The sequence below is a fragment of the Apus apus genome, chromosome 2 (genome assembly GCF_020740795.1).
Source record: "Apus apus isolate bApuApu2 chromosome 2, bApuApu2.pri.cur, whole genome shotgun sequence".
Lineage (NCBI taxonomy): Eukaryota > Metazoa > Chordata > Aves > Apodiformes > Apodidae > Apus > Apus apus.
Window position 1 is genome coordinate 49,793,306 of NC_067283.1, and position 27,359 is coordinate 49,820,664.

The 27,359-nt window shown below is 44.0% G+C and overlaps 1 protein-coding gene across 1 annotated transcript in view; it reads right to left on the bottom strand.

Annotated features, from left to right (window-relative positions):
* Positions 1 to 27,359, bottom strand: part of EEPD1 (endonuclease/exonuclease/phosphatase family domain containing 1) — a 63,449-nt gene that overhangs the window by 28,898 nt on the left and 7,192 nt on the right. The gene's annotated exons all lie outside the window — the stretch shown is intronic.

Below are 27,359 nucleotides of genomic sequence, written 5' to 3' on the forward strand. Positions count from 1 at the left end.
ACGGGAACACACTGAAGCACAGGAGGTTCCCTTAAAACACCAGAAAACACCGTTTTTTACTGTGCGGGTGACTGAGCACTGGCACAGGTTGACCAGAGAGGTTGTGGAATCTCCATCCTTGGAGATACTCAAAAGCCATCTGGACATGGTCCTGGGTAGTTAGCTCTAGGTGGCCCTGCCTGAGCATGGGGGTTGGACCAGATGACCTCCACAAGTCTCTTCCAACCTTCTGCAACTCTGAACACAGATGAAACTCAAAGGATGTCTACACCATTACAAACTACACTTAATTAAAATTAAAAGCACACCAGGAGGAGGACCTAGTGTCGTTTAACCATTCTGCTTCAGTCATTGCAGATTTTTAAAATCTGTTCCATGCCAAACTCACCCCTTCAGTCTTTTCTAGGCAATACAAAACAACACTGTTTTTTTCCACAGAGGGAGCACCCCAGAATAGGTAAGTCTGCTTACCAGAGCAGGTCAAAAAGGTGCAGAAGGCACCCTTCCCTGAAGGGGTGGAGAAGCACCATACCTGTGCTTCCCAACTCTGGGCACCTGCCATCAACGGTCCACAGCAGTTGCTTTGGCCAAAGAGCACAAGGGATGAACAACATGTCCACTTACACAGCTGTGCGTCTGCTTCAGGTCAGCATGGCTGTCATTTAGCCCACTGAATTTCAGCATTCTATGGTTTTGATACCTAATCAAAACTAATATTTAGATTCACTATTTGATCCATGAAAAGAGGGACCTCACTTCCTCAAAGCAGTCCAACCCACCTATGCTGGCATCATCTGCTGTGTCCTCGCACAAGAGCAGAAGCTGCTGCTATGCTATGCTGCCCCAAGTCAGGCAAGTAGAAAGCTGCCAGGCCTTTTGCCCATGGAGCACAGTAGCTGACTGTTCACTTTCCTTACCCAGTCTTAAAACCAGTCACTTTAATATCTTAACCTTGGACTCCAGAGGATAACTTCCTTTGCCCAGAGATACAGAATCCTCTGCATGGCAGTGGAAGAATAAAATGATGCACACACATTTGTCTAAATTACTCTCACGACTTGAGAGAGACAAAGCAAAGAGCCAATATAGTTAAAAGCTCATATTCAAAACTGGGCTAACAGTTGACACAGAAGTCTGCCAAAGGATATAGTTTGCCACATACTACGAGAAGTTTTATTAGCCTTTCAAAACCTCAGAGCAGTGTTGCCTAATTCTTGAATGGCCACTGACATGTTGCACATTGATCAGGTATGTCCATCCTGTAACAGCAGCTGGCAAGATACAGCTTTAGCCCTGCCCTTCTACTGTGGTGTGATGCTTCCCACTACAAGTATTCGCAGCCTAATCCCTAAACTCAATTGTGCTTTCATTTTAATGTACATCTGGCTTTCAGATAGCTTCAAAGCATCATAAAAAGTCCTCTATCCAATGAATTATAAAATACTCTCAGATCATGCAGCCGGTAGAGGCTATAACTACTAAGACAGAGAGGGTGGAGATGGTTCAGAAAACAACAGGATAATCAGAGACAAGAAAAAGTTATTCCATTAAAGCCCAACCACTACAGTAGAAGGGTGCACATGGTTTTTTGGTCATGTTTGGTGAACACCAGGCTGCTCACAAGCATTCAGCTGAACTGGAAGGTACTCAGAGAAAGTACACAGCCAACACAAGGTATTCTTTAACAGTTTGCTTGTAATTAAGCCAGTAAACAAAATAAAAACAGGAGGGGCACCGAGCAAAGAATGCTGTGCTTCTAAATGGATGTGCCTTGTTGTGTGCAAACCTGAACTTCAGAAGGAGCCTAGGCTGATGGACCTTAGAGAATGAAGTCTTCCAAATCAAGTAAGCAAGGGCAACGCAGCCACAACCATGGCCTGTTTCTGAATACATTTCCCCTCTTAGTTTTGGATTACTTGCCTCTGTTGTAGGATACTTTGGAGAAACAAAGGATGGAGAAGAGAGAGGTAGCCTAACATGCATGTGGAGGCATCCAGGATCCTCAAAGCCAACTGGAGCTCTGCAAAGACTGCTTCAAGTCCATGTGTACACAGTAAAATCTAACATTTTGCCATTCCTTACTTCAAGCTGCACAACAATGTGGGGTTTGTTATGCAAATTACTTGTCTTTTTCCATTTAAAGTGAGAGACTTTATGATGACTTAATAATCAAAAGGCACAATTTATCAATCAAGGCTGTCAACGCTTATACCAACTGACAGATTTACTTCTAGAACATCAATTGTGGATTAGCTGACACTCAATAGCTGCATAAGAAAGATGCAGACTGTCTGAAATCTAAGTTCTATTTTCACTAGAGATCATCATCTTACTCAACAAACCTACACTCCTTCCCACTTACACTAGTAAAACCCTGCAAGAACTCCTCCAACTGGTATGCTTTTATTCAAAAAACAGTATACCAAGTTATATGGAAGCAAGTAATAAGACAGAAAGCAGGGATCTTTTTACTTTATCTCATATTTACAGGGATGTTTAACTCTTGTTTAGAGGTGAGGAAACCATACAAAATGTCTATGTCCTGCAGAGACACTGCATAGTTAAGGCCAGAAGCAAATCTGAATTCAACATTGTTATATGATTTGCAACATTAGTTTGAGTCTTGGTGAGAAAATTACTTCCCTCACTGTTATAAACTTACAGGGATCAATGTTTGCCCAGTACTTTACTCTTTTCTCCCCAGGTGACACCAGACATTTTTTCTGGGTCAAAAGGAATCAGCAAATGCAAATATCAGCCTGCAAGATGCTTATTTCTGTGAAGCACCACCATGGATGCTTTCTCTACCCACTGGATTACAGGCTATTACCTGGAAAATTGCTGTTGATAGCCAGTTATTTACTGCTATTTCTTCCAGCAATTCCAAGCAACATTTGTATGTGCTACTTTATGCAGTGTCAGCCTGGGAATGTACCCTCTTTCAAGGCTGCTGCTTTGCGAGGTCTGATGCTTTGAAGACAAAAATAATAATAATTAAAAAAACAAACAGACTTTATTTAAGCACTATGTCAGCAATCCTACAAATACTGAAAGCAGCTCCTAACTATGTATGCTGTTTGCAGGTTATGTGTTCAGTAAGGATTTCCAGGTAAATGGGAATATAGCTAGTCAGTAACTAAAAGAAAGATGGCTAAAAAATCTCTAATAAAGCAGAAAAGCAGGGGGTTACCAGAAGCCAGTGCTGAAGCCCCAGGCTTTGCTGTCTATAATACAAAATTTATGTACTCTCCTTATATACCATGTTCTAATTTCTTTTTCATCCACAGCTGCAGTGTGTGAATGCTAGCTCATTAATAAAGTTGTAGAAAAACACATTTCCTGAAGAAACCTTTCAGTTACTGAAGCACCTGCTCTAATTTACCAGCTTTGAAGTACACTAGTAAGAAACTGTACTGTGAGTAACTATACTGACTTGAAGAAAATGGTCCTGCTTGTCTCTGAAACCCTATTAAAAATTCTTACTGAGTCAATTACTTACATGATCTATTTAAACAAAGCTATTGAAATTAATAACCTGGCACCCCAGGCACTCTCAAAATACTTGAAAATATGCAGTGATGAGGATGAAGGACAATCCTCCAGCAGTAAAAATATGCAAACATGATGAGCTGTCAAGGAAACACATGACTCTCTCTTTTTTTGGCCGTGGGTGATGCACGGCATTCTCCTCTAAGGGAATTCCTTTTGGTTTCCAGAAGATGAGTCAGGATGCTGAGCAAACACCTATAGCTACAGCACATTTCTGCTCCTCAGGGCAGAGTTGCAGTCTTTTCCTCAAAGTCCTCTTACTTAAAACCACGTGGCATTGGGTTCCTCTCTCTCTAATCCCACATGCCCAGGAACAACGTAAGCAACCTTTTCCAATACTGCAAACTTGCCAAGAGGTGCCTCGCTAGTTGGTGTGTTCCTATTCACCAAGAACCATAATCATATTTTATTTGCACTGTGCTTCACTTTCCAGCTTGAATTCGTGCTGCCCAGAAAGTCCCATCTGCTCTTGCAATAGGGGATATCAGGGCCTTTCTCAGAACCACTTCAGGGTTACCCGCCTGCAAACCAGCAAACCTAGGGATCTGTAGACGGGACAGACAGATCTGTGGATCTGCTGGGACAAGCAGTTCCAAGATCCATCCATGCAGAATGCACCTGAGATCTTTACCCGAGGAAGAGATGATGTTTCCCCCAAAACTGGCTTGAAGGGTGCTCTAGGATAGAGGTAGAGAGGATTTAGGATTACAGCCATTTTCTGGACCGTCCTTGAAACAGTACTTGCAGCCACTATGCACACGTCACTTGGCTGCCACTATCAAGGGAGCAGGTCTCCAGAACAGAGCCCTGCATCAGCAAGCACAGCAAACTGCATCTGCTGAGCAGACCCTGGAGTGGAGCTGAGGTTCCCATTCAGTGCAGAACCTGGTAATCTACAGAAAAAGGGAAAGAGGAGGAAATTGTGAAGTGTTAAGTTTGGAGATCAGAATGCCGGTAAAGTGTTTAAGCAAATGTTTGACCTCACCTCATGGTGGTGTCCTGCAGAAGGGGGCAGGTGCTGTGATGCATGGCAGCTGCAAAGATAGAGCAGCAAGATCCTGGCTGGAAGCTGGCACTGCTGGCACCTGCCCTCATCTCTTGGCACAGAATCACAGAATTGTCAGAGATGGAAGGGACCACTAGAGATCATCTAGTCCAACCACCCCACTAATGCAGTATCACCTAGATCACATTACACAGGACTGCATCCAGGCAGGTTTTGAATGTCTTTAGAGAAGGGCACTCCACTATCCCCCTGGGCAGCCTGTTCCAATGCTTTGTCACCCTCATAATAAATAAGTTTTTCCTCATATTTGAATGGAACTTCTTATGTTCCAGCTTGTGCCCATTGCCCCTCATCCTGTCACTGGGAATTGCTGAAAAGAGTTTGGCTCCATCATCCTTGCACCCACCCTTTAGATTCTTACATGCATTAGCAAGGTCTCTCCTCAGCCTTCTCTTCTCCAGAGTCCCAGCTCTCTGAGTGGGAGTCTCTAGGCATGCCAGCACAGCTGCATTTACTACCACTTTGCTTTTCCTTCCAGCAGCCGGCCCTCCTCCTCAGCTTGGAAAAGCAAAGCTCCCCAGTCAGCCCAAACTGCCTGTCTCCTACCTATGGGTCAGCACAGCACGTGGCTCACAATCCACCATCACCAACCTGGGTTTGGTTACCCAGCAGCAACCCTAACTCAGTATTGGTCTCAATTTGCTTTGCAAGCATATACATTTTTGCTTGGGGCCTTGATTCTTCCAAAAAACCTCAAGCTTTCTATTAGTCAGTGCATAAGCCCGACTAAAGTTAACAACAAAAACAAATGCCATTTGACTTCTCTTCGTTTTCTGCCTCCTTTTTCAGCATACAGCTGTACCAAATCACACTAGACTCATGGACACTCTTATAAACAGCCCGTGCAAAACTCATTCAACCCCAAACCATTTTTTTGAGCATTGTCAAATCATTCCCTCCTCGCTCCCTTTTGGTTCATAAAGACTCCCTCTTTCTTCTTGAGATAAGATTCCGTAACCATGTAATGACTCATGGTGAAGTTTTATGGATAACTTACACATCCAAGAGTAGAGCATGGATGCACGTGATAGAATTGCCCTCAACTCACGTTGGGGTTGATTAACACAAAAGGAGAGGTCAGAAGCCCTTGGGTTATCAAATTTGTATGCTAAAATTGTATTCGCAAGTCTACAAAAACTGACCTCACTCATAAATCAGTTCTATTTTACAAGATGGGCATGAAACATAAGAGTTGGAAAACAAAAAAAAACCCCAAAAATTACATCTCAACTGTGCTACTGGCCCCCGGTACCTGGGAGGGGGCTGCTCCCCATCCGCTGCCTGCTCTCGTCTGCTGTCCCCCGGTGCCTCACCTCACTCCCTGGCTCTCCTGCCGAAAAGGGCACACTTCATTTCATCACCATTTACATTGCAGCCCCAGTCTTCCCTTTGGCATTTGCCAGATGACAGGGTGAGTAACAGTAAGGATGATGGTATCGGAGCTTCCAGGCTGGGGAAGCAGCCGTTGCGGGAACACTGTTGGCTGTGAGGGCTGTGGCTCATCCCTGCTCCAGCCAGCTGTCAACTGCCTGATGTTAAGGGCTGTGATTAACTGTTTTCTAATTGTTTTAAGCACAGGCAGAAGCTTAGGCAGCAACCATGCACAGCTCCAGGAAATACATGGAGGGCAGGGAAAGATAACAGCCAAAAAGTGACACATACAGAAAAACATACATCCTGCTGCTGAAGCCAAGGGAGGGGATGAGCATGTTTGTGGTGGGCTTTTTTGTGCAGGCCATGAAAAACGGTCTCATTTTTGCTGGCATATCCCATTTACAAAGTTGTCTTTCCCCTAAGGACCCTGTTCACTCAAACCCCAGTAAAAAACAAAGCAGACAGAAGAAAAAAAAAGCATGCTTAATGACTTCCAGCCTCATAAACCTCCTCTGTCCACCCCTATGAAGTCTGACAAGGAAATAAAATCGGTTTCTCCTTTTCCACTAAAAGCATCTGTGTCTCCTCAATCACTCCTTAAAAGGAAGGAAAAATTGTGTCCCCTGCCACGTCTTAACGGCTGCTGGAAGCCACCAGAGAGCTTATGAAGTAAACTGAGGGGTTTGGATGGGAATACCATGCCATATTGCTTTGGGACTAGCTGCCAGCTAATAACACAACAAAATGATTTGGAAGATTCTCAGGAAAAATATATCTACAGTAAGTAGAATTGAGAGTAAAACCAAGGAGCTGCATTTCCTTTTTTTTTTTTTTTTACTATATATATATATTTACTTCATATAATCTGTATTATAGCATAGGATATATTTATATAAATACATTAGGTATACTTATATATTAAATAACTATTAAATAACTATTGCAAATGTTATATATAAACATATATATATATATATATATATATAAAAACAAATATATAGATATGTAAATTGATTTAGGGCTACTTTTTTGCAGTTTCCTAGATCAGATGAAAGCAGCTGTTCTTTGATGTTGGGCCATCATCAATTTGTCTGCGGAATGGTTTGAAACCAAAAAGCAGATGAAGGCTCCACAGCTGGGAAAGGAACCAGGAGTAAATGGAAGGAGAAGAGAAGTTAAAATCCATCAAGCAAATTGGTGGTGTAGCGCAGGCCAGACCAACACTGTTCCCCTGATATTTGCATTTGTGGTTCCTGTTACATTAGGTGAGTGACTGGGGTCCTTGTCATGGGGAGAAAGGAAACTATAATGGAACTAAAAGGGGAAAAACATGAATTATGGATGGTTACTGAGTGTTGGTGGGAAACAGCAGCATTACCCAAGCTAACAGACAGCAAGCAACTGAAATAGTTCACTCCTTTCTTTTCCCATTTCAGTGTTTCCCTGAATCCAGGGATGCTCTCTCAATTCTCTCTTGCACACAGCTCTTTCCTTGCTGTTCTCTTTCCTACACCTGCAGCAAAGCCATCATTTTGCAGGACCTCCGAACTTGGTTGGCATGGAGGGTCAGATTTATGCTTAGCTGATGCTGTGGTTACAGCACAGCTATATCAAAGCAGGAACAGAAGGATGATTCATAAACCCTGGGCTGTGAGTATTCCCGAGGCATGAGTGCAAAAACAAATAAAAAAGGGGAGGTTGCAAGACCAGCAAACTTCTTCCTAACACCATGGAAGGAAGCAAGACATGACCCAAACCCCAACCACCAGTGGAAAGCATGTGCATGCCCACATATAACAAGATCTGGAAGCCTTCTTGACCTCCTTTTAGGGAACACCCACTCCAAGCTCTTTCCAAAGGGATGAAATCCATGTTGCTGTGCATATGGGCATTTCCTGCGTCAGTAAGCAGAGCAGGTCATGCACAGTGAAGTTAAGAGGGGATAGCTCAGAACTTCCAGACACTCTGCAAAACTAAAGAAACATCATTCTTTTCTTGTTCATCTGCCCAGAAAAGGTGCATCCTGAGTTGTGAAGCACTGATGCTTGATAGGACAATTCTGCAAATTCTGGGGGTTTCTATCATAGAGAGGTTTAAGAACACCAGGGAAGTGTCCTATTTACCTCCTCGTCCACATAAAGGATCATGCCTCAGGCCTAATTCTTTATTTTTTCATGTAAGAGGGAAGGAGACTGGAGATTGTCCACTCATTTCCACTTCTATAAAGTCCCCTTTTCTGAAGACTCCCTTAAACTGTTAACCACAGGAAGCTTCAGAAAGAGCATCCTTGTGGATGCACACAGCACACGTATTCATGTGTTCCCTTTAATTCATCATTACGTCCATAGAGATTTGCTGCCCCATCTTAATTTGCGTGCAGGATACTGAAGACTTGAGCCCAGAGCTAACCACACTTTCTAGAAACACTTTGCTAAGTGATAGGCTATACTGTGGCATTTTCTTTTGCTGTTCTCTTGGTCTTCTTTCCTATCCTTCTCCAACTCTCCCTCAGCAAACTGATGTAATGCCAAGAGACTGGCAGCTGTTAGAAAAGTAAGCATCATGGAAAACTTCCAAGGTCCTAAGAAGAAATTCTGGTTATTAAGAGCTGAAATACAGTGCACTTGATTGAACAGAACCAAAGCAGATTCCTGAGAAGCAAAGGTTAATTAGACAAATGGTTTAAAAGAACCAATCTGTTCTAACTCATTATTTGTTGATTTTTTAAATTATTATTTTTTTAAATTTTATTTTAAAAGAGAGTTTAAAATAGACTGGGCAGCTGAAAATAACTCCCAAATTCCCAAATGCATGAGATAAAACCATGGAAGGCCTGAGACTGCCAGTAACATAATGATTACAGAGAAGTAGCCTAATGAATAAAGAACAAGCAAATCAAAGACCTCTATTAAATTATATCAGACACAGCAATCTTGTCTGCATAAATCTACAAGGGGGTAGAGGCACAGGCAGTTGCAATGCAGCTTAACTTCCAATATCACTCAAAACTCAGAGTGACAATCCAGGAGCGTTCTCTGTCACCACTTCCACCTACTCCTTCACTGATTACTCCTGTGCCAAAGCTTTCACTACATGGTAATTCAGGCAGCAGAAGAGAAGATTATTGCAAAGTAGCACGGGGGGAATAATCTGATGGCTATTATGTTCACTCATAAAAACCACACAAGCTGTTTCAACCCGCCTCTAACAGACAGCAAATCAAAACCGGCTGCCCATATTAAAAAAGTAGGGAGGTGGCTTTTAGTTTCACTGGTATGTTGATAAAATGTATTATTCTTCTTCCATATTGCATTTCTTACTGTATTTAGCTAAGAGTAATAATGTCTCCCTTCAAACCAGTTCACTTTCTGTCCAGTGGTTTTGAAATTAGGGAAAATCCGCTGTATAACAGTCACAGTTCTAGGGGTTTTTTTATCATGGAACCATAGAATCCTTAAGGTTGGAAGGGACCTTAAAGATCATCAAGTCCCAACCCCCCTGCCATGAGCAGGGAACCCTACCACTATATCAGGTTGTACAAAACCTCATCCAACCTGGCCTTAAAAACCTCCAGGGATGGGGCATAAACAACCTCCCTGGGCATCCCATTCCAGTTTCTCATCACCCTTAGAGTGAAGAATTTCTTCTTAATATCTAACCTAAATCTCCCCTCTCTCAGTTTAAAACCATTACCCCTTGTCCTATCACTATCTTCTCTGATGAAAAGCTCCTCCGCAGCTTTCCTTTATTTTTCAGTTCTTCAAAGGATGCTTGTTTCCTTACAGTTCTGCAAGAGGAGAGAGGGTCACAGAGTGTTGTGTTTGCAGCAGCATTGATTTCTTGTGAGTCACTAAAACTGGACACAGGCAAGTTATTTAACTTGCACTGAATTATTCAAATCTGTCCAACAAGGGAGGAGATCAAGACTGAAAACAAAAATATAGAAGCTCATAAAATGAAAGGTGACTTAGAACTTCTAAATATAGGCATTATATTATAGTGTAAGAGTTCTCTGGCACTTGGCCCTTTTTCTGGATTTTCTGAATCATCCCCTGGTGGAGAAGAGCTTCTTAGCTGCACAAATGGCATCTTTTCCAACCCAACCCTGCTCTACTGCAGCAATGGAAAAACTGAGTAGTCCTTCATTAAATCAAATGGGCAGGGTTGGGAAAAGGGACACCAACGTGCTATCATTCTGCCTTGAAGAACAAAGCTACCAATAAAATTATGGGAGCTCGGGATGCAAAGCAATTAATAGGGCATCTCCTTGAAGAATTTACCTCCGTGGCCCTGCCTGAACTTGAACTTGGGAAGTAATAACATGCAATTTGAAATAGTTTTCATGTCCTTTCTCCATCAGGTATGTGAACCATTTGTTACCAAGCTCTTTCATGAAAGCTCCTCACGTCTATATATTTGCTGTCAAAAACCTAATGCAACATTACCTTGTCATACCTGCACATCCTCTTCTTTGAGAAATCAATTTGCACACTTAAAAACCTCAAAAAAGAAGACAGTAGGAGGCAGCTCATTTTGTTAAATACAGGACCAAAAGCAATGCTGCAGTTTGGTGGCAGGAGGACCACAATCAGCTGGTAGCATCAGAGTGCCAGTAAAATTTACTGGCATTATGCAAAGAGTATTGAAGCTTCCTGGCTGGATCTGGATACGGAACTTCAAAGTCTTTTATAGTATGCTCTCAACAAAGAGATTGACCCTAAAGAAGTTGGCTCCTGCTTCGAAGAGGCTGGCAGAGCGCCACAGCAATTGTACGCTTCTTATGAGCATCTCCTGCAGAAGACTTCACGCCAAACAAGAATTGTTTAAACAGTGGAGGCTGAACACCAGAGATTAAAATAGGGGAATGTACACAAGAGGTACTCAGAGAAATGCTAAGGACTTGTCAAGGACAGGCAGTGTGACGAGGGGAAAGGAGCACTGCAGAAATCAAGAGCAACGCTTTGGTCAAGTGTGCTTTTCTCCACGGCTCTCTCATGAGCAGCTTATGTTGTGTTACAAATTCAAAGACATTTCAACAGAAAGAATAAAGTGAAGTGCATCATTAAAACAAGTAGAGAATAAAGCAGAAACTGTATTAGCAGACAGTCTGTATGTTTTAAAGACTTGCCAGAGCATGGCTAAAAAAGTGGAGCTCTGGAAGCTGATGACAAGACCTTGGTGCTGCAGTGCTCTACAAAAGCAAGGGGGAGGCATCAAAGGATGAAGAAAAGACTTTGCTAGGGTGACTGAGGCCTTGGCACCATGAGGGGGAAACTAAGGGAGGTATCACAAAGTCTCCAGTGCAGGCCTAGCCTAAAACTGTCAAATTTGCATGTCAACAGAGCTGAGTGTGTCAGTCACCTACTGCACAACAGACAGAAATGGTGGCAGGATCCACTGCCAACAACCAGTTGTTCTCCTTATGGCGTCTATACCACATGGTGAAGAAAAGGCCACAGTAGATGGGACTTCCTCAAAACTGTCACTTGGCTAGCCCACTTAAATACAACAGAAAACAGAATAATTTGGTACCCAGACTTTGAAAGAATATGAACATATATCCGTCCTCCGAAAACTGAGGTCAATTGCACGTTCAAAAACCTGAAGAAATGGAAAACTGCCAAAACAAGAGGGACAGAGAGCAAAGGCAAAACATCTGAGTTTTGCATACCAGAGAAGATGGCACTACTCCTCCTCTGTCTTGCATGAAGCCAAGAACTGTCAGAAGCAGCACTGAGGATGACAGAATAAGACTCCTAGGTCACCACAAATGCAAAGAATATTGTAGTCAGAAAATAACAGTCAGCCAGTGCTGAGGTCACATCTGCAAGAGCCCACAGAAAGCACAAATCAGATAAGAAAACCACCTGTCTCATAAGGGTAAGAAGTTAAAAGTCTCCTTTCCAAGAGTTAATTACAAAAGTATCCTACCAGTTTCATCCAAAACATTGCATGACACTGCATTAGAACAGGGAATTTAGCTTATGGGGCATTTGGAGCGTCATTTATATAACTTTAACACAAATAGCAGACCAGATGGTCTTTCTATCAGTCCAGTTAGTTTTTACTTTAATAATGACTGAAGTGTGATGGGGGCTACACAAAGCTTAAGCCTCTGGTTAGCCAAAAGCCACAGCCTCATATAGCCTTTGCTCTGAGAATCGGAGTAACACAAAAAGGTTTGGATTTAAACCTCCAGGGGATGCATCACATAGCTGCAACTCTAATCCAGGAGAGAATGTAATCCTTCCTCAGTTCTCAAAGTCAGAGAAACTGGCTGACTAGGCACTGTCCCAGCCAACTGCTGTCCTCGAACCAGCCTCTGCTCAGTCTGCTGGCAGAGTTTTTCAGCAGAACTATACTAAGCAGAAGGGACAGACTACTCAAAAAGAAAGTATAGAACCTAAAATTCAGCAGAGCAGACTACCACCTACTTCCATAGGCTGCTACCATTCTCTTTTTCTACTGCATCCAGAAAATTCCTAGAGACTATGCACAGTAAAGAGAAGAATCCTCCATCAACCAAATCCTGGGGGGCTGTCTCCAGGTGCACTACAGAACCACAAACATAGAAACATTGGTCAAAAGAGACCATCTGATGGAATATTCCCCTTAACATGGGACTATCATGAGATCTGCTGTGGCTTCACCCAGCTGAGTCTTGAAAACCTCCAAAATACTAAGACTTCATGGCCTCCAGATAACCTCTTCCAGTTCTGCACCAACTTGTGAGTGAGGAAGCTTCTTCTAATGTCTCTTCTGAAAATCCTGAACCAGCCAATCGCTCACTCGTACTAAAGCAAGGGTTTATTTTTATCTGCAATGCTAGACTATGTGCTTCCTTTTAAACCTCATAAAGCTTCTGTTGACCTAGCTGAATTTGTCCAGGATCTTCAGGATTGAAGGGCTACCATCTGCCAAGGCAGACACTCCCTCAAATTACATAGATTTACAGAGCATAATAACTTATTACCCATCATAAAGGATAATTACCCTGTGTAGCAAATACATACTACTGTAATGGTCTTTGTTGACATATGAGCAGGTTTATCTGACTAGACACATGGGTCAAGTAATGTTTTCTTTCTCCCAGCCCAACAACAGTTTGTGCCAGATTCTTCAGAGGAGACAGTGAGACACATAGTAAAGAAGGCAGCTTCTCTGTTTTCCCCCACCACTCTTATCTGAAATAATGGGATGACACCACTGTACACCGAAGTGGTGGTTCCCAAGCTTCACAGCTGCAAGCTGCTGTCAGGACCGAAGCTGCTTCTCCAAAGATTACCTGCTGATGTGAAACATTTGACCAAAAGACACTACAGAAGGGATCTCACCCATCACAAAACCACAGTCGTACCAGTCACCTCTCAGGAATGAGGGAGGCAGAGGGCAACTAATCCTTTATTTGAGCTTCTGTTGAGCTCCTAAATCATGTGGCATTTTCTGACATGGCCTTCTTCATGTGCCATGTTAAACATTCCCTTGAAGCAAGCACAGCAGGTTTTTCACTTGTTCTAACATGTACTTAAAAAACAGCACAGTTATTTCATATTCACTTATCACAGCAGCCTTTTTGTTCTAGTATCTCATGACTTTTAGATCAGAAAAAAATCTAATAAACTACGACCCTCACTAAAATGACCTACTTCTTCTACAGAAGAGGAGAAATCTGAAGTTCCTATAATGAAAGATATCACTGAAAGTTTTAAATTGTGGAATACTTATATGGGGAATAACAAGTTTCAGATCAAGAGTGTTGTCTGGGTACATGCACAGAAGCTTATGACGCTAGCAATAATGGGCACCATTACAAAAGCAAATTATCCATCTTTCAGCCAATGTCTGAAAACTCCCACGTGCAATGGGACACATAGTAAATGCTTTCCTGCAGCTGAGTACTGTACACAGGAACAAGGCAGCGCACAGTTTTTTCTCAGTCACAAGGAAAAGTGATGCACTGTGGAAGCGCAGAAAGCCTGTTATCAAAGTGAGGCCTCCTGAACCTCCAGGAGAATGGGCAGAACAGCCATGAAACCTGGACCGCGTGTTGTTTCTAGAACAAATCCTGCAAGTTCGAGGGCATCAGTCATGACTTTCCACTTCTTTAAGACATACACAACCGCTACGCTTGTCAAAGTAATAAAAATAATAATAATAAATGTGCTGTAGTCAGTCTCCAAGTGCTCCAATTTGATACGGAATAGCAGAGAGTGGCTTGACATCATGAGGAAGAGTAGCATCACAAGGAAACACATTAGCCAGGCACCCTGCTCCCAGCACCAGCACTACAACCATGCTGTCCACATCCACCTTCCAGGTATGGCCACAGGCAGAGCTCTGTCACACTCCATGGGCAGCAGTACTGACCAGATGCCAGAGGACTGCACATGGTGGACCTCTAACAAGAGTATGTCCTCACCATGCAGCAGCTCTCTGCCTGTGTATGTTAAAGTTGGGGTCTTCATTCCTTGCACCCTGTGGACCTGCAGATACTTTATGTACAGCCAGGGCACAGTGCAGCTTTCTCTTACAACTGCAGATAAAGAAGTTTGAGCAGTCACTGCTCCCATTCAGCAAGCCATGCTCAGCAGCTGTTCAAGTGAAGCCAATCTACTTGGCAGACAAGATGCTCCCAGATTAACCTGGATCAGCTCTGGGTGCTGAGAAAGAGTAACAAGCAGCTAGCTGGAGGATCTCAGGAACACATGCTTCTTAAGTGGTGATGAGAATATGCCTGAAGCTGCAGAGCAGTGTCGACACTCATCCAACATGATGTCAGAGGTGGGGATGGGACAAACCCATGGTGGCTACCGTCCCACATCATAGCCTTCTCCTCTTAGACCATCTCACTTTTTAATGCCTCATTTGACACTTTACAATGCATGAAACCACACTTGTTATAGAAGTGCTAATTATATAGTGTGAAGGGCTCCTACTTCAGATTTAAGGAAAACACTGATGCATTATTCATTACTTCATCATTCACTCTTTGCTATCATTGCCCCTGATTTTTGCAGCACACACCTCCTTTTTTCTCTTCTTTTTTTCTTTCTTTTTTTTTCATTTGGCCAGATAGCTCCTAGCTATAATTCTGATTACATCTTGCAAACGCTAGTTTGTGGAAGATTAATTATGATGGTGAAGGCAGGGGAAAAACCTAGTGGATGACCCGTGCCAGTTTAGAAGTTAAAAGCAGCAACGGGAGTGTCATGGTTGTCTTCTCAGCAAAACTCTGTTAAGCAGCAGAAGTTTTAAGCTGCCCTTTTCTCAAAGCGCATCAAATCCCCAAACACTGAACAGCTCCAGCTTAGTCCTAAAAGATTGCATCCTATTTTATTATTTTTTTTAATAAATAAAAATTCAAGGCAAAAGTACAGCACCTAAGGAATCACACAAGCTGGGAGGATCAAAACGGGCATTAATTTCATTACACAGCTCTCATTAAACACAGATATGTAACCAGTTACTATAGAAAGTTATAGAAATTATCATTATATAAATTGCAGAGGGCTGTGCCTTTGGAGGAATTTTCTTTAACTAGCCTGTACTATCCACTAAGCTCTAAATCAAGGTTTAAAATCTAAAGGAAGGAGGAGGACTTGTCATACCTGCTTCACCAGATGCATAACAGGGGACAATAAACATGATTCTGCTGTGTCAGCTCTGTCACCAAAGGTTTTCCTTCAGCGTGGACACAAGTATACTTGACAGAAAAGCTCCAAATCCTTCTAATTTGAAAAGGCTGTGAGCTTGTTGGGGATTTAGAAAAAACAAAACAAAACAAAACCCGAATCTTTTTAAAGCCTTTCAAAGCACCACGAAAAGGGGATTTTGTTAAACACATGATTCTCACCATCTTCTTATTTGTGCTAGACAGCGTGAGCAGGGCAGAGATGTAAGGTGCTTTGCTTGTGTGTGGCTGCAGCCTGCCACGAGCTGCAGGCAGCCTCAACTGCCCGAACTGAAGTGACCCTGAGCAGGCAGGGATCCAGCCAGACATCTTAGGGGTTACTAGGATTCACATTTAAAGAAGAGAAACACTGACTCTCTCTCTTGTGAAGAAAATTAAAAATTGCCAAAGGCAGATGCCTCCGCCTGCTTAAATTCAGTCAGATATTCTGTGGTCAGGATTGCACTGCCACAGGATTTAATAAGAGGAAGTTCCCTTATCTCCCTTAGTTAGGCAAAAAAACATGTATTTTCAGCTTTATAGAGAAAAGAGAAAAATAGCACTAACCACACAGCCCCTGTAGAGTGTAAGAGAGGAAAAAAAAAGTTTCTGACGTTATGCAAGTCCTAGCAGTGTAAGAAAGGTTAATAGAGTTTATTTGACTTCTAAAAGGGGATAACTCTAGAATTTCTTCAAAGCCTACACACATCAAAAAGGTAATTTCATTTGTTTTCTTGTTTATTCCTTCATGACTAAACTCAAGGCCTCTGCCTCCAAGCCCATTACCCTTTCTGAGCCAACAACCAATGGCCCTCGCCATGTGTCCTGGGGAAGTGGAGCAGCTTTATCCAGCTTTGCAGCAGACATAAGGGTACTGCAGCTTATAGACACAGCACCACATTAATTCCTCCATCAGGACCAATTTTGGTTTGCAATCCAGGTGGCCAGGATACCCAGTGAGAAGGAAAGCCTCCACACCTTCTCCTGATGAAGAGGGGTCCACGAAATGGCATCTCAGAAAGGCACCTGTCCCCCCTGGCCAGGCTGGCTGCTCTCCCAGCCTGGTGCCAGCCAGACACCTGGGGCTTCCAGAATACGGCAGCAGCTTTGTCCTGCAACAAACCTGCTTATGGCCCCTTGGATGCTCACAAATCTTTCACTAGTTTGAGCAATCAAATACTATTCCAATAACTCTGCTATGGCACGTATGTAACAGGATGACAAGAAGATCATCCTCTCCCCTACGTCTCCAACCCCAGTACTCAGGAAAAGACTGGTCGTGTCACAGGTGATGGAAGGAAAGCAGGTACAGCAGCATTTACCAGAACTTCCCTGAGGCTGAGCACAATATTTGTCATATCACTCTCAATAAGGTCACCATGAAGCAGCATAATCCTCAAGAGAATGAGCTCAAGGAAAGAAAAAGGGAGTCCTAAGGGACTGGAGGAATATGATGGGTCTCTGGGTGACACTGTAAGTCATCAAGCCTTAAAGGTACTCAGGGAGACAATGAAGGTAAGCTTCCCAAACATACACGAACCTGGGCAATCCTTCCTGGGATAGTGCTGCTTACAACTGTTAATGACTCTATAGGCACACAGGAGGATGAATAATGCTGGACACTTGGGGAGAGAACGCTACAAACAAATAGAGGAGGCAGTCATCCCTTCCTCTTTTAGGAGACCACAGGGAAGAGATGAGAAAATATGTAACACCTCATGACACAACCACACAGAAAAATGCTAAGGACAGCTTCCCAAGAAGCAGGGTAGAAGAAAGGAGCAGAAAAGAGAATTTAAAATTTTCCTTCCCCTCTTCAGAGAAGAGCATGAAAAATTCAGACAAAAACTATAGTGTTACAGCTGAAGCACAGTTTAATAGTCAGGATGGACAGATTGAGCAATGCACAGACAAAGAGGATGAGCAATCACTGGAGCAGATTCTCAGCAGAGATGCTCCCCCTTCACTGCAAAGGGAGGGTCCTGGGCTGAGCAGCAGGGTCCCCTCTTCTCATAGAACCAAAAAGCAGAGTAAGGGTCATGACAAAACACAGTCCCACCAGCTGCAGTCTGACAGACCCCACAGGAGGAATGGTGACTTGCATGTCTTCTGCCTAGGCAACAAAACCCAGGTTACTGGGTACCAGTTGCCTCTTCATGAAAGTCAAAAGACAACTCCTTTTGTTCTCCCATCCTTGTAAGAAGCCATTATCCATGCACATACATGGTAACGATGGTGGAATTTCTGCTCAGTCATAAACCACCCAAATAAATACACATTGCCCTGACACACAGCAAGAAAGCCAGATCTGGGGAGAAAGCCTCTTCTGATGGGTAAGTGGGGCTGACATGTGCCTGCACAGATGCAAAGACAGCATGCAAAGGGAGTTGGGTAACACCACGTGGTGAGCCAACACTTTGTTGGGATCAAATCCCACATGCACACTCCCCAGCAGGAAAACAATGCTATCACTGACTAGTCAACATTGCCACAAAGCACCTCACTGCCAGCTCCATGCTGAAGAAATCTCTCACATAGCAGGCAAATCACCTGATTTCCTAAGCCAGCAGAGCCATGCCGTTGAGGTTTTGTTTTCCTCTCTCCCCCACCCCCATCCCAAAATACAATAACGATCTTAAATGCTGTTTCAAGAAGGGAAACACCCATCATGTCTACAGGATGTGAGAGGCGAAAGGGATGTGGGTTAGCTGGAGGAAGTGCAGCAACATGCCTCTGGCTGCTGTGTCCTTGAAGTCCTACCAGGACTTGCCCCAAAGCTCACAGCAGATCGTGCATAGCAATGTAGGACCTGGCTGTCAAGCATCCTACCCACCTCCTGTTTTAGCTTTCCTTCCTCTGGGGCAGAGTACAGCCTTTTCCACAGGGCACAGCTCTGAGGGATGAATGCAAAAGTTACGAGATTACGGATCAAAAAATTTGTAAGTGTAGCTCTGAGTTAATCCTGTTATAGTTTTAGATACTATCTTCATGATTTTTGAATGCTGGGAACAGACGATACTTGAAGGTTAGGACCTGACCCTGCAAAGAGGGCTCCTACATTTTATATGCCATCAATTTAGGGATCCCAGCCAAGCTGGCTAGTGTTCATAGGTAAAGCTGTTTACAAGTTCACTCCATTAGAAGGAGACCCTGAAGAAAAACCAAGCTATCAAGATACATCCTCTAGCAGACCTCTGTGCCCCTCAGACCACAGCTTTAATTCTACCTCAGCTTCCCTTTCCTCAAGTCTACTCCTTTAGCGCTCCAGACACCCACAGCTAATAATATCAGAAAGGGCAGCAGAGCAGAAGCCCAGTCGAGTATGCTGGGAGAAGTTCTCACTCCACCTGAACTTCTGACCTGCTAGAAGGCAGGAAAACTTGAAATAACTTAGCTGGAATAAACTTCCTTTTCAGCCTTTATTTGCTCTCTCTCCTTAGGCCTGCAAGTGCCACAAGAACTGCACGAAGTCTTCTGGAGCAGCACCTTCAGGTAGCAGGTGGGTTGACCATCAAGGCCACCATCTTATAAATGGTGCAATCTAAACCACCAAGGTCAAATCCCGACACTGAAAGGTGTCCTTGTAAAGGCGTTTGAATATATTTATATATTCATTACCTGGTTCTCCTTGTACCTGGGTTTGGGAAGAAAAAAGGCCAGTCCCTAGAAAGCACCCTCCTCCCTGTCCCATTAACCTGCTTTTATTTCCCCTGGCTACCTGGACACAAAAGGAAACAGCAAGCCAGTAGCAAAAGGCCCCCCCAAGTGACTGCAAGCAGGGTCGTTTCTTCCCGCTGAAACCTGGGAGCCCTGCCACGCTAAACATTTGTGCTGGTTGATGGCAGGCCAGCAAGCAGAGACACGGAGCAGAGCTGGGAGCCAGCCCGGCGAGCTCAGCGGCCTCGGTGGCCGAGCGCTCGTACCACCGTCACGCCATCCCGCCGCCCTCCGCCTTGGCTCATCGCTCATGCGGGGTTACGTTATTCCCATGAACTGCTGCTTGCCTTTCCTGCACAGAAAGCCAACAAGGGAACATGCTAGCCTCCCAAAAAACCATACTCTGGGAGGAGGGGGGGGGGAGGCGGGGTTAGGAAGGAACAATGTCAGAGTGTCTTCAGTGAGCTGGAAGCCATCCCAGCTTCCAGCTGCACAATGACATGCAGGAAGGAGTTTTGAAAGCTTCCCAGTCACAAAGTACCCCTGTGTGCCAGGCTCAGAGATGTCTGGACATAAGAATGGCCTTTAAAGCATAAGGATGCAAGAAGACTGCAGAGTCCAGCATGCAGACAGGCCCTGGCAAAGCTGGAGAATGGTGGCCAGAGCTCAGCTTTCTTTTTCTGTAGTCCAGATCCTTAACCTTATTTAGGTCAGAGGCTTCAACACAAAACAGTCTTAGAAACACCAGTCTTCTGTGGGAATGAGAAAGCCTGCTTGGCCAGACCCCGAACTCTCCTGATACTGGAGCTGAAGTGCAATCTCATGTTAGAAAGGGATGACAGGAGAAGACTGTTTCTGATGAGCTGTGCGGGGCTCTGCATGGCAGTGCAAAATTATGCCTCATAAAGCTTTACATATAATTTGCATGTTTTGTAACAAGCTCCAAGGCAGATAAAGCAACTCTTAACAATCTGAGTGCAGGGCATGAAACAGGATCATACGGATGCTCACAGAGACGTTCCCCACGGGTTCACGCGGATGCCCTGCCAGCCACTGTGATGCCATGCTTTCACCCACTCTGCCATAGATCTTCTCTGTCTTGAACAGGTGAGAATCCCCCAAAGCCAGTGAAGTAATGGTGAAGGTAGCAACATGGGCACCCCCAGGGAGCAGGAGTGAGAACACTGCATGCTGAGCCCTGGGGTCTGTTCTATTAGATGAAATTTTGGGCTTAACACAACATAAAGAGGGCTTCAGTGATTCTTCTCCATGGTGCTTCTGCACCTGCAGGCGTACAAAGTACACAAAACAGTAACCCTTTCACAACACAGTTGTCATTCCCATTTCTAGATTATTCCAAAGATAAAGTAATCATTGCTCCATGGAAAGCACTACAGATAATTTGAAGAGGTGTGACTCACACACGTTTTGGTAGCATGACTGCCTCCTGAAGTTATGCCATAGAAACAATCTATAAAAACAATCAAACCAATGATTTAATACCTATAGGCAATAATACATTACTGAAATACCAGGCTTTCCATTCATCACACTCATAAGGCAAGATGACAGTATGGAAAACAAGTTGTAAAAATAGGGTGACAGGGAAACATACAGAAGCATTTGATGAAGCATCCTGGAAGATGGAAACGAGAAATAAGCAAACTGCCCAGAGCTTAGCCATCAACTCAATGGGAACAAACTTTTGGATTTAGCAATGTTTTCAGGAACATCCCAGTTTTGAAGAGCAGACCTGAGGGGTGAAACTTGAGCCAAGCATCGGGAATAATAAAAATGGAAGCAACAATCTCTGTGCTTTCTTTGGATGCTGGATTCAAGCTATTGTATGACCTTTGTTCCTCAACATCATGAAATTGACCTGCAGCAGATAAATACACATGCAAAGTTTATGGACAATCAAATCTTTAGATTATAATGACCCTGGGAAGACCTCACAAGCAGGGGGGAAAAAAAAATCCTGTAAGAAGCCAGAATGCCAGATGGACACTTGGCAAAATGTCTCCTTCAGAAGAACTGAAGTTTTCAGACCATCATACTTATGTTCCTAGAGAAAAAACACACTTGTGTATTAGGAGAGCATCCACGCTTAGCACTGATCTGGCTGTCGACTCCAAACAACCCCTCAAAACGTAGCAACAAGTACTTAATAAATACTTTAAAAACTGGGGCATGGGAGTCTTCAGCCACACTGAAGACAAATGACACCACCGTAACATAGCTGATATTTCTCCAGCACTTTCTATTTTTAAGAGATACTCTGAACAGTGCGCCGTGTTAAAGAGCTGCTAGACAAAAAGATTCTTCTGATATAAATTCAGCAGTCTCTCCTCAGAGAGATGGCATCTCCAGACACTATCTTGAGGAAGATAAGATGCATATGGAAGAGGAATTGCAAACTGTTGGTGCAGCATGCACCTGTACAGCATAATCAGGTAGGCTCAACTGAAGACAGGAAAAAATGCTGAGTGTTTGTGCTGCTAAGCTCCTAGCATACATACAAACTTAAAGAACTGCTCTTGCAAGTTAAAAATAATTTCACGTTCAGCACATCAGTAAGTTAAGAAGGTATTTTTCTGTGGAGCCTTAAGTGCCTCTGAGGAACAGGAATCAAAAACATAAATACATTTTCCTTTAAAGCAATGGTACAGGAGCCTTCTCTATTTGCAAGAATTTATAATACCCTCTGAAATAAAAGGCAGGGCTGCATATTTCAAGCAGGTTTTGTCTGAAACTTGAGATATCTTGAAAGGTACTGATTTTCAAACTGCCTGGCAAAGAGCTTCAGCAGAGGAGAAAGAAATGCTGCGGCACATCTTGGAACAAGAAGACAGCATTAGAATTATTTTAGGGAAAAAATCACAGCTGATCCAAGGAAAGTGAAGTCCTCAGCCTTGTAGGTGGGAGATGATACCATTCATCCCTTATGGTGCAAAAGCAAAGGCTCGATCAAAATGCTGTTGCAGTAACTGGAAGCGCTTGAGGTGCAGCAAGACAATTTAAAAGCCAAGTGAAGGCAGTGAAAAGGCTCTAGTTTCAGTAGGGCTGGAGAGAGGACAAGGAAGAGAGTCACATCCAGGTTACAAGAGCATGTTTCAAAGATCAGGTCAAAGATAGAGGTAGGTTTTATGAAGCTATTTCCTTTCAGCCTATAGACAATCAATATACAGGAATCTGCCCATCTTCTTACATTCCCTTTCTTTTTTGCCAAATTGGAATGCACAGTGAGGCAATATAGAGTGCCACCATCATTCTTACACACAGCTTCCCCCACCCCCACCCCCCCCCGAAAAAGCTGCTGTACTATACACACACAAGCAAAGTCAAGAACAGAAGGAGAAGCAAGTCAAACCACAGTCAAGTGGAACCACAGTCGAGTTGGGAAAAAAAAGGAAACACAGCATGCTTAGAGGTGGCTTTTGCTTGTGCAGCACAACCTTCATCTACAGGCAATGTTTCCAGAATTTTTACTGCCAGCAGCTCTGTGTGGAAATTGTCCAAATACCTATTAAATCCTCCAGCTGCTGACTGAGGACTGTCCAATCCCTGAACCTTTACATTGTCCTTTAAGCCATGGTTTCCTTTTCTGCGGTGCTACTTTGCACCACAGAACTCTGAAGCAATTAAAACAAGAAACCATGGCGGGGTTTTGGGTAACCAAAGGGTAATCTTTACCAAGAGATCCCTTGGAGATGTGCTGGAGATAAGGCTGAGCTATCTGCCAGCAGTGCTAAACCCTTCACCCTCACCCAGGCCACATACTGCTCATTGCTCAATGCCACATTTTTGGGAGACCAGCCAGTGCGGGGGACAGCAGGCATCACTGGTAGTACCATCTTCCTTGATCATTAAAGAAATGTGTAAATACAGCTAGAGATAAGGGAAGGAGCTATACAAAGGACTGGCAGGAAGATACAGATAGACAGATAGCCAAAAATTGCACCATCGCTGCCAAAAATCATAGGTAAACTTGGGCTGGTCAGGATAAAAGTTGAAAAGGGTAGTCAGGTATCACTGCAGCATTTTCCTGCCAATAAAATTTGTTTTAACACATGATTCATTGGCAGCTCTGATGTTTTATACGTGGTGGGCATCTCTCACAGACACAGTGTACTTCCTCTCCCAAACACTGCGAGAGGGGAACAACTCAAAGACCTCCCTAAGGTGGTCCTCATGCAGGTGGGACCTCAGCACTGCCTCCACTGAAAGATCCACATCTGCCTGTGTTCGCTTAGCTGTTTTAAAACAATTAATATGGGTGCTTTCCAGCTAAGACTATCCTCCCTGATAGGGGTTCACACTTACTCGTATTTTTTGTCTGCTTAGAAGGAGAAAAAAGAGCAGTGAGGTAGTTGTTTTATATGCTATGAGCAGTAGGTTCGACAGCAACCTATGGAACTGACCTTGCATTCATAAAAGCAACAAACTCGCCTATTTTATAGTTAATTTTCCCATACAAAATTACGAGTTGGTCTGCCACAACAACCTGCCCTTCAGTGGCACTGAGCTGGAGCCACACTCGGTCTTATTTGCTTCCATAGAATAAATAAACCAGTAGAATAAATAAAGAAACCACACACAAGGTTTCTAAGTTAACATCCAGTGCATATCCAACAGCACACGCTGCTTCCAGCTGGGCAGAAAGCTGGCTAACCTTTACACCAGCCCAGCCTGGGCGAGGGAGGGAGGGAAGGGAGAAGGGAGGAAGGCAGGGCACTGACCGGCAGTTACCCTGAGCAAGGCTGGAGCAAGCCCTTAGTCTGTGCCTGCAAGCCTGTGATAGAAGGACAGACAGACCAACAAGGAAGCAGAGATGGAGAAAGGGAACTCTAAATATAAAGGAGCTGAAGGTTAAGTCTGCACGGAAAAGCGACAGCCTCTTCATGCCGCAGCCGGGAGAGGTTTATGGTCTCCCCCCTGCCCCTTGCAAAGCGAAGGGTACGCTGGCTTTGCAGGGCTGGCCGCACGTCACGAGCACGAGGGATTTCGGGCAGGAAGGCTGCAGTGGTGGCACGGGGCAAAAGCCTTCTTGATCAATTGGCTGTTCGGTAACCCATTAAAAACCCGTTCAGCTGTGAACGGCTCAGGCAGCTGCTGTCACTGAATTTGCACAGGAGCTCCAGCAGGTTACCTGAAACGCCTGTAAAAACTCGGCAAAAAATAGCCATGCAGAAGGAGAAGGAAAATTCCCGGTTCCTCATCCGTATCCATAAACCTACAGAATGAGCTGCTCCGGCTTTGCCCCTGTGGGATGTTCCCCCCGAAGTGCAGGAGGGTATTGCTGTGTTCTCCCTCCCATTCTGCAACAGACACAGGGATAGGACCGATAGACAGACAGCCTGCACAGCCACCCGGTTCCCTTACAGACAGGAGGTGCCAGGCAGTGTCAGACACAGGGACTTCAACCCTGCTCTGCACCAGCTGGCTGTGTTCCTTCCACTGCAAACACAGTGCATTTAGTAACCCCAGTATTCTTAGCCATTCTTTGCATAGATGACAATATAATCCCAAATGTATTTTTCCATAGGAATTAATTTCTTTCTAATTACGTTTCTGTACACAGTTCAACTTCTGGAACATGCACACGTGTGGGGCACACACAGGGTAAAGGTATTTCTTGTACTCACTCACTGGCCTCTAATAATTTTACCATAGGCACTGAAAATAACAGCTGGGTGCCGAGGCCAGGCTCCTGCCCACACAAACCCCCCAGGGGCAGGGATGGAAAGCAGGTCAGCGGTGCTGATCCTCCCTGACAGTGACTGAGCAATTTAAAACACTTGCCATTTGTAAATGCCTCACGGCTTGACTGGGACACAGATGTTGCTGCATATGCCCAGGGTGAGGATGAAGCGGTTTCTTAACAGAAAACATCCTTTTAACCACAGCTACATATGCCCTTCGCTGTTTGTCTGTGGCTGACACAATGCTCACCCTTCTTTTGGCACCTCATAGGGCATTTCAGAACCTGCTGTGAACCACCCAGGTCCAGACCCAAATCTGGTGGAAAGCACATGCACCTCTCCAGTACAGGAGAGCAAAGATACCATGCACTTTGATTCTCTGAGTGCAGATGGCCAGCTGTACTTCAAACAAAGCAAAGTCCCTCGTGTAAAATAATAAATTAAAAAATCTGGAAATGAAGAAGCTACCAAGTTCCTATTTTCAAGCACCATTATTAATAACGTGCCACGGTTCTTGTCTCCATCACCATATAATAGTGTTGAGAAATTACTGCAGCATATTGTAATTATTTCAGCAAGGACACTGTGCCTCTGTCAGCTTGCACCTGGATCACAACGAAGAACAATACAACTTAAAAATAAGTTACATGCACACTGTAATCTGTGTCCTATCCACTTTTCTATGTTCATCTGGCCAAGCCTTGAAAACATTATTTGGGCAGGACTCCCAAAGAAATGCTAATTAGAGACTGAAGAAGCAGGTTCCTCCTAACAGTGCAGCTGTAGGAAACAAGCTGAAGCTCCAGGAAGAAGGGTGCAGCAAAATCTGTAAAACCAGATTTTAGCTTAAATGCCTGTTTAACAATGGTGGAGACCCGTGTTCCCAGGAAGTCAGACCAACACTTTGTTGCAGAAACAGTGTTTTCCACTCATTAAGAGAAATGACCAAGTTTCCACCTGCATTTTTTCACAAACTTGGAGTATTTAATTCCAATGTTTGTAGTCCCTTGGTCTTTTTTCCATGGTAAGAACAGCAGCAGCAACAGCATATTTTGCCATTAGAATCAGACCTATTGCTCTTTTTAAAGCCAAACTTGAAAAGCACCCTTCCTGCAGCTGTACTGTGAGCTCCCAAACCACAGCAGAATCACAGCGCAATAATGATTTCTGTTTATGGGATGGAGCCCTATACGTATGCATACCTAGTCTGTCTTCTAGAGTAGTGCAGCACAAGCTTTCTGAAATGTCTAGCAGGGTGAGGTTACATAGCCTTGTGACCTCTGCTCATGACTCCGGTGCAAGCAGTAAAGCATCACTTATTAATTCCCCAATTTATTACCATAAATCATAGAATCATTTTGCTTGAGATAATCAAGCTGCAACAGGGTAGGACATTAGGAATTTTTTTTTTTTTCACAGAAAGAATGGTCAGACAATGGAATAGTCTGCCCAGGGAGGTGGTAGAGTCACCATCCCTGGATGTGTTTAAGGGTCGTTTGAATGTGGTGTTGGTGGATATGGATTAAGGGAGAACTTTGTAGAGCAGGGATGATGGCTGGACTCGGTGATCCCAAGGGTCTTTTCACACTTGAATGGTTCTATGATTCTCTCAAGTCCAACTGTTAATCTAGTACACTGCCAAGTTCACCACTGAACCATGTCCCTCAGCACCACATCTACACATCTTCCAGGGATGGTGACTCTACCACTTCTCTGGGCAGCCTGTCCCAGTGCCTGACAACCATTTCAGTTAAGAGAACTTTCCTAATATCCAATCTAAACTGCCCCTCGTGCAACTTGAGGACATGTCCTGTCATCCCTTCACTTGTTAGGTGGGAGAAAAGATCAACACCCACCTCATTGCAACTCCCTTTCAGATAGCTGTAGAGAGCAATAAGGTCTTCTCTCAGCCTCCTTTTCTCCAAGCTAAACAACCTCAGCTCCCTCAGCTGCTCCTCATAAGATTTGCACTCTAGACCCTTCACCTGCTTTGCTGCCTTTCTTTGGACATGCTCCAGCACTTCAATGCCTTTCTTGTACTGGGGGGCCTGAAACCAAACACAATATTCAAGTATTCGAATTTAATCTTTTCCACATGGAATAGAGCAAACCCTGCAGGACCTGCAGGAGTAAGCTGGCAGCTCTGGTTAACCAAAATACCTGTGATCTGAAACATGAACCAGTGACATGAAGTAAGTGTGCAGAATAGCCCAGCAGGCCTGGATTGAAACCACACGGCCATTAAGTGCTGCCAGATGTGCTGAAGACACAAGTTGGGAGAAAAAAAATAATACATGAACAAAAGCTCTCCCTACTGATATATTCCATTCCAGTTGGGCTT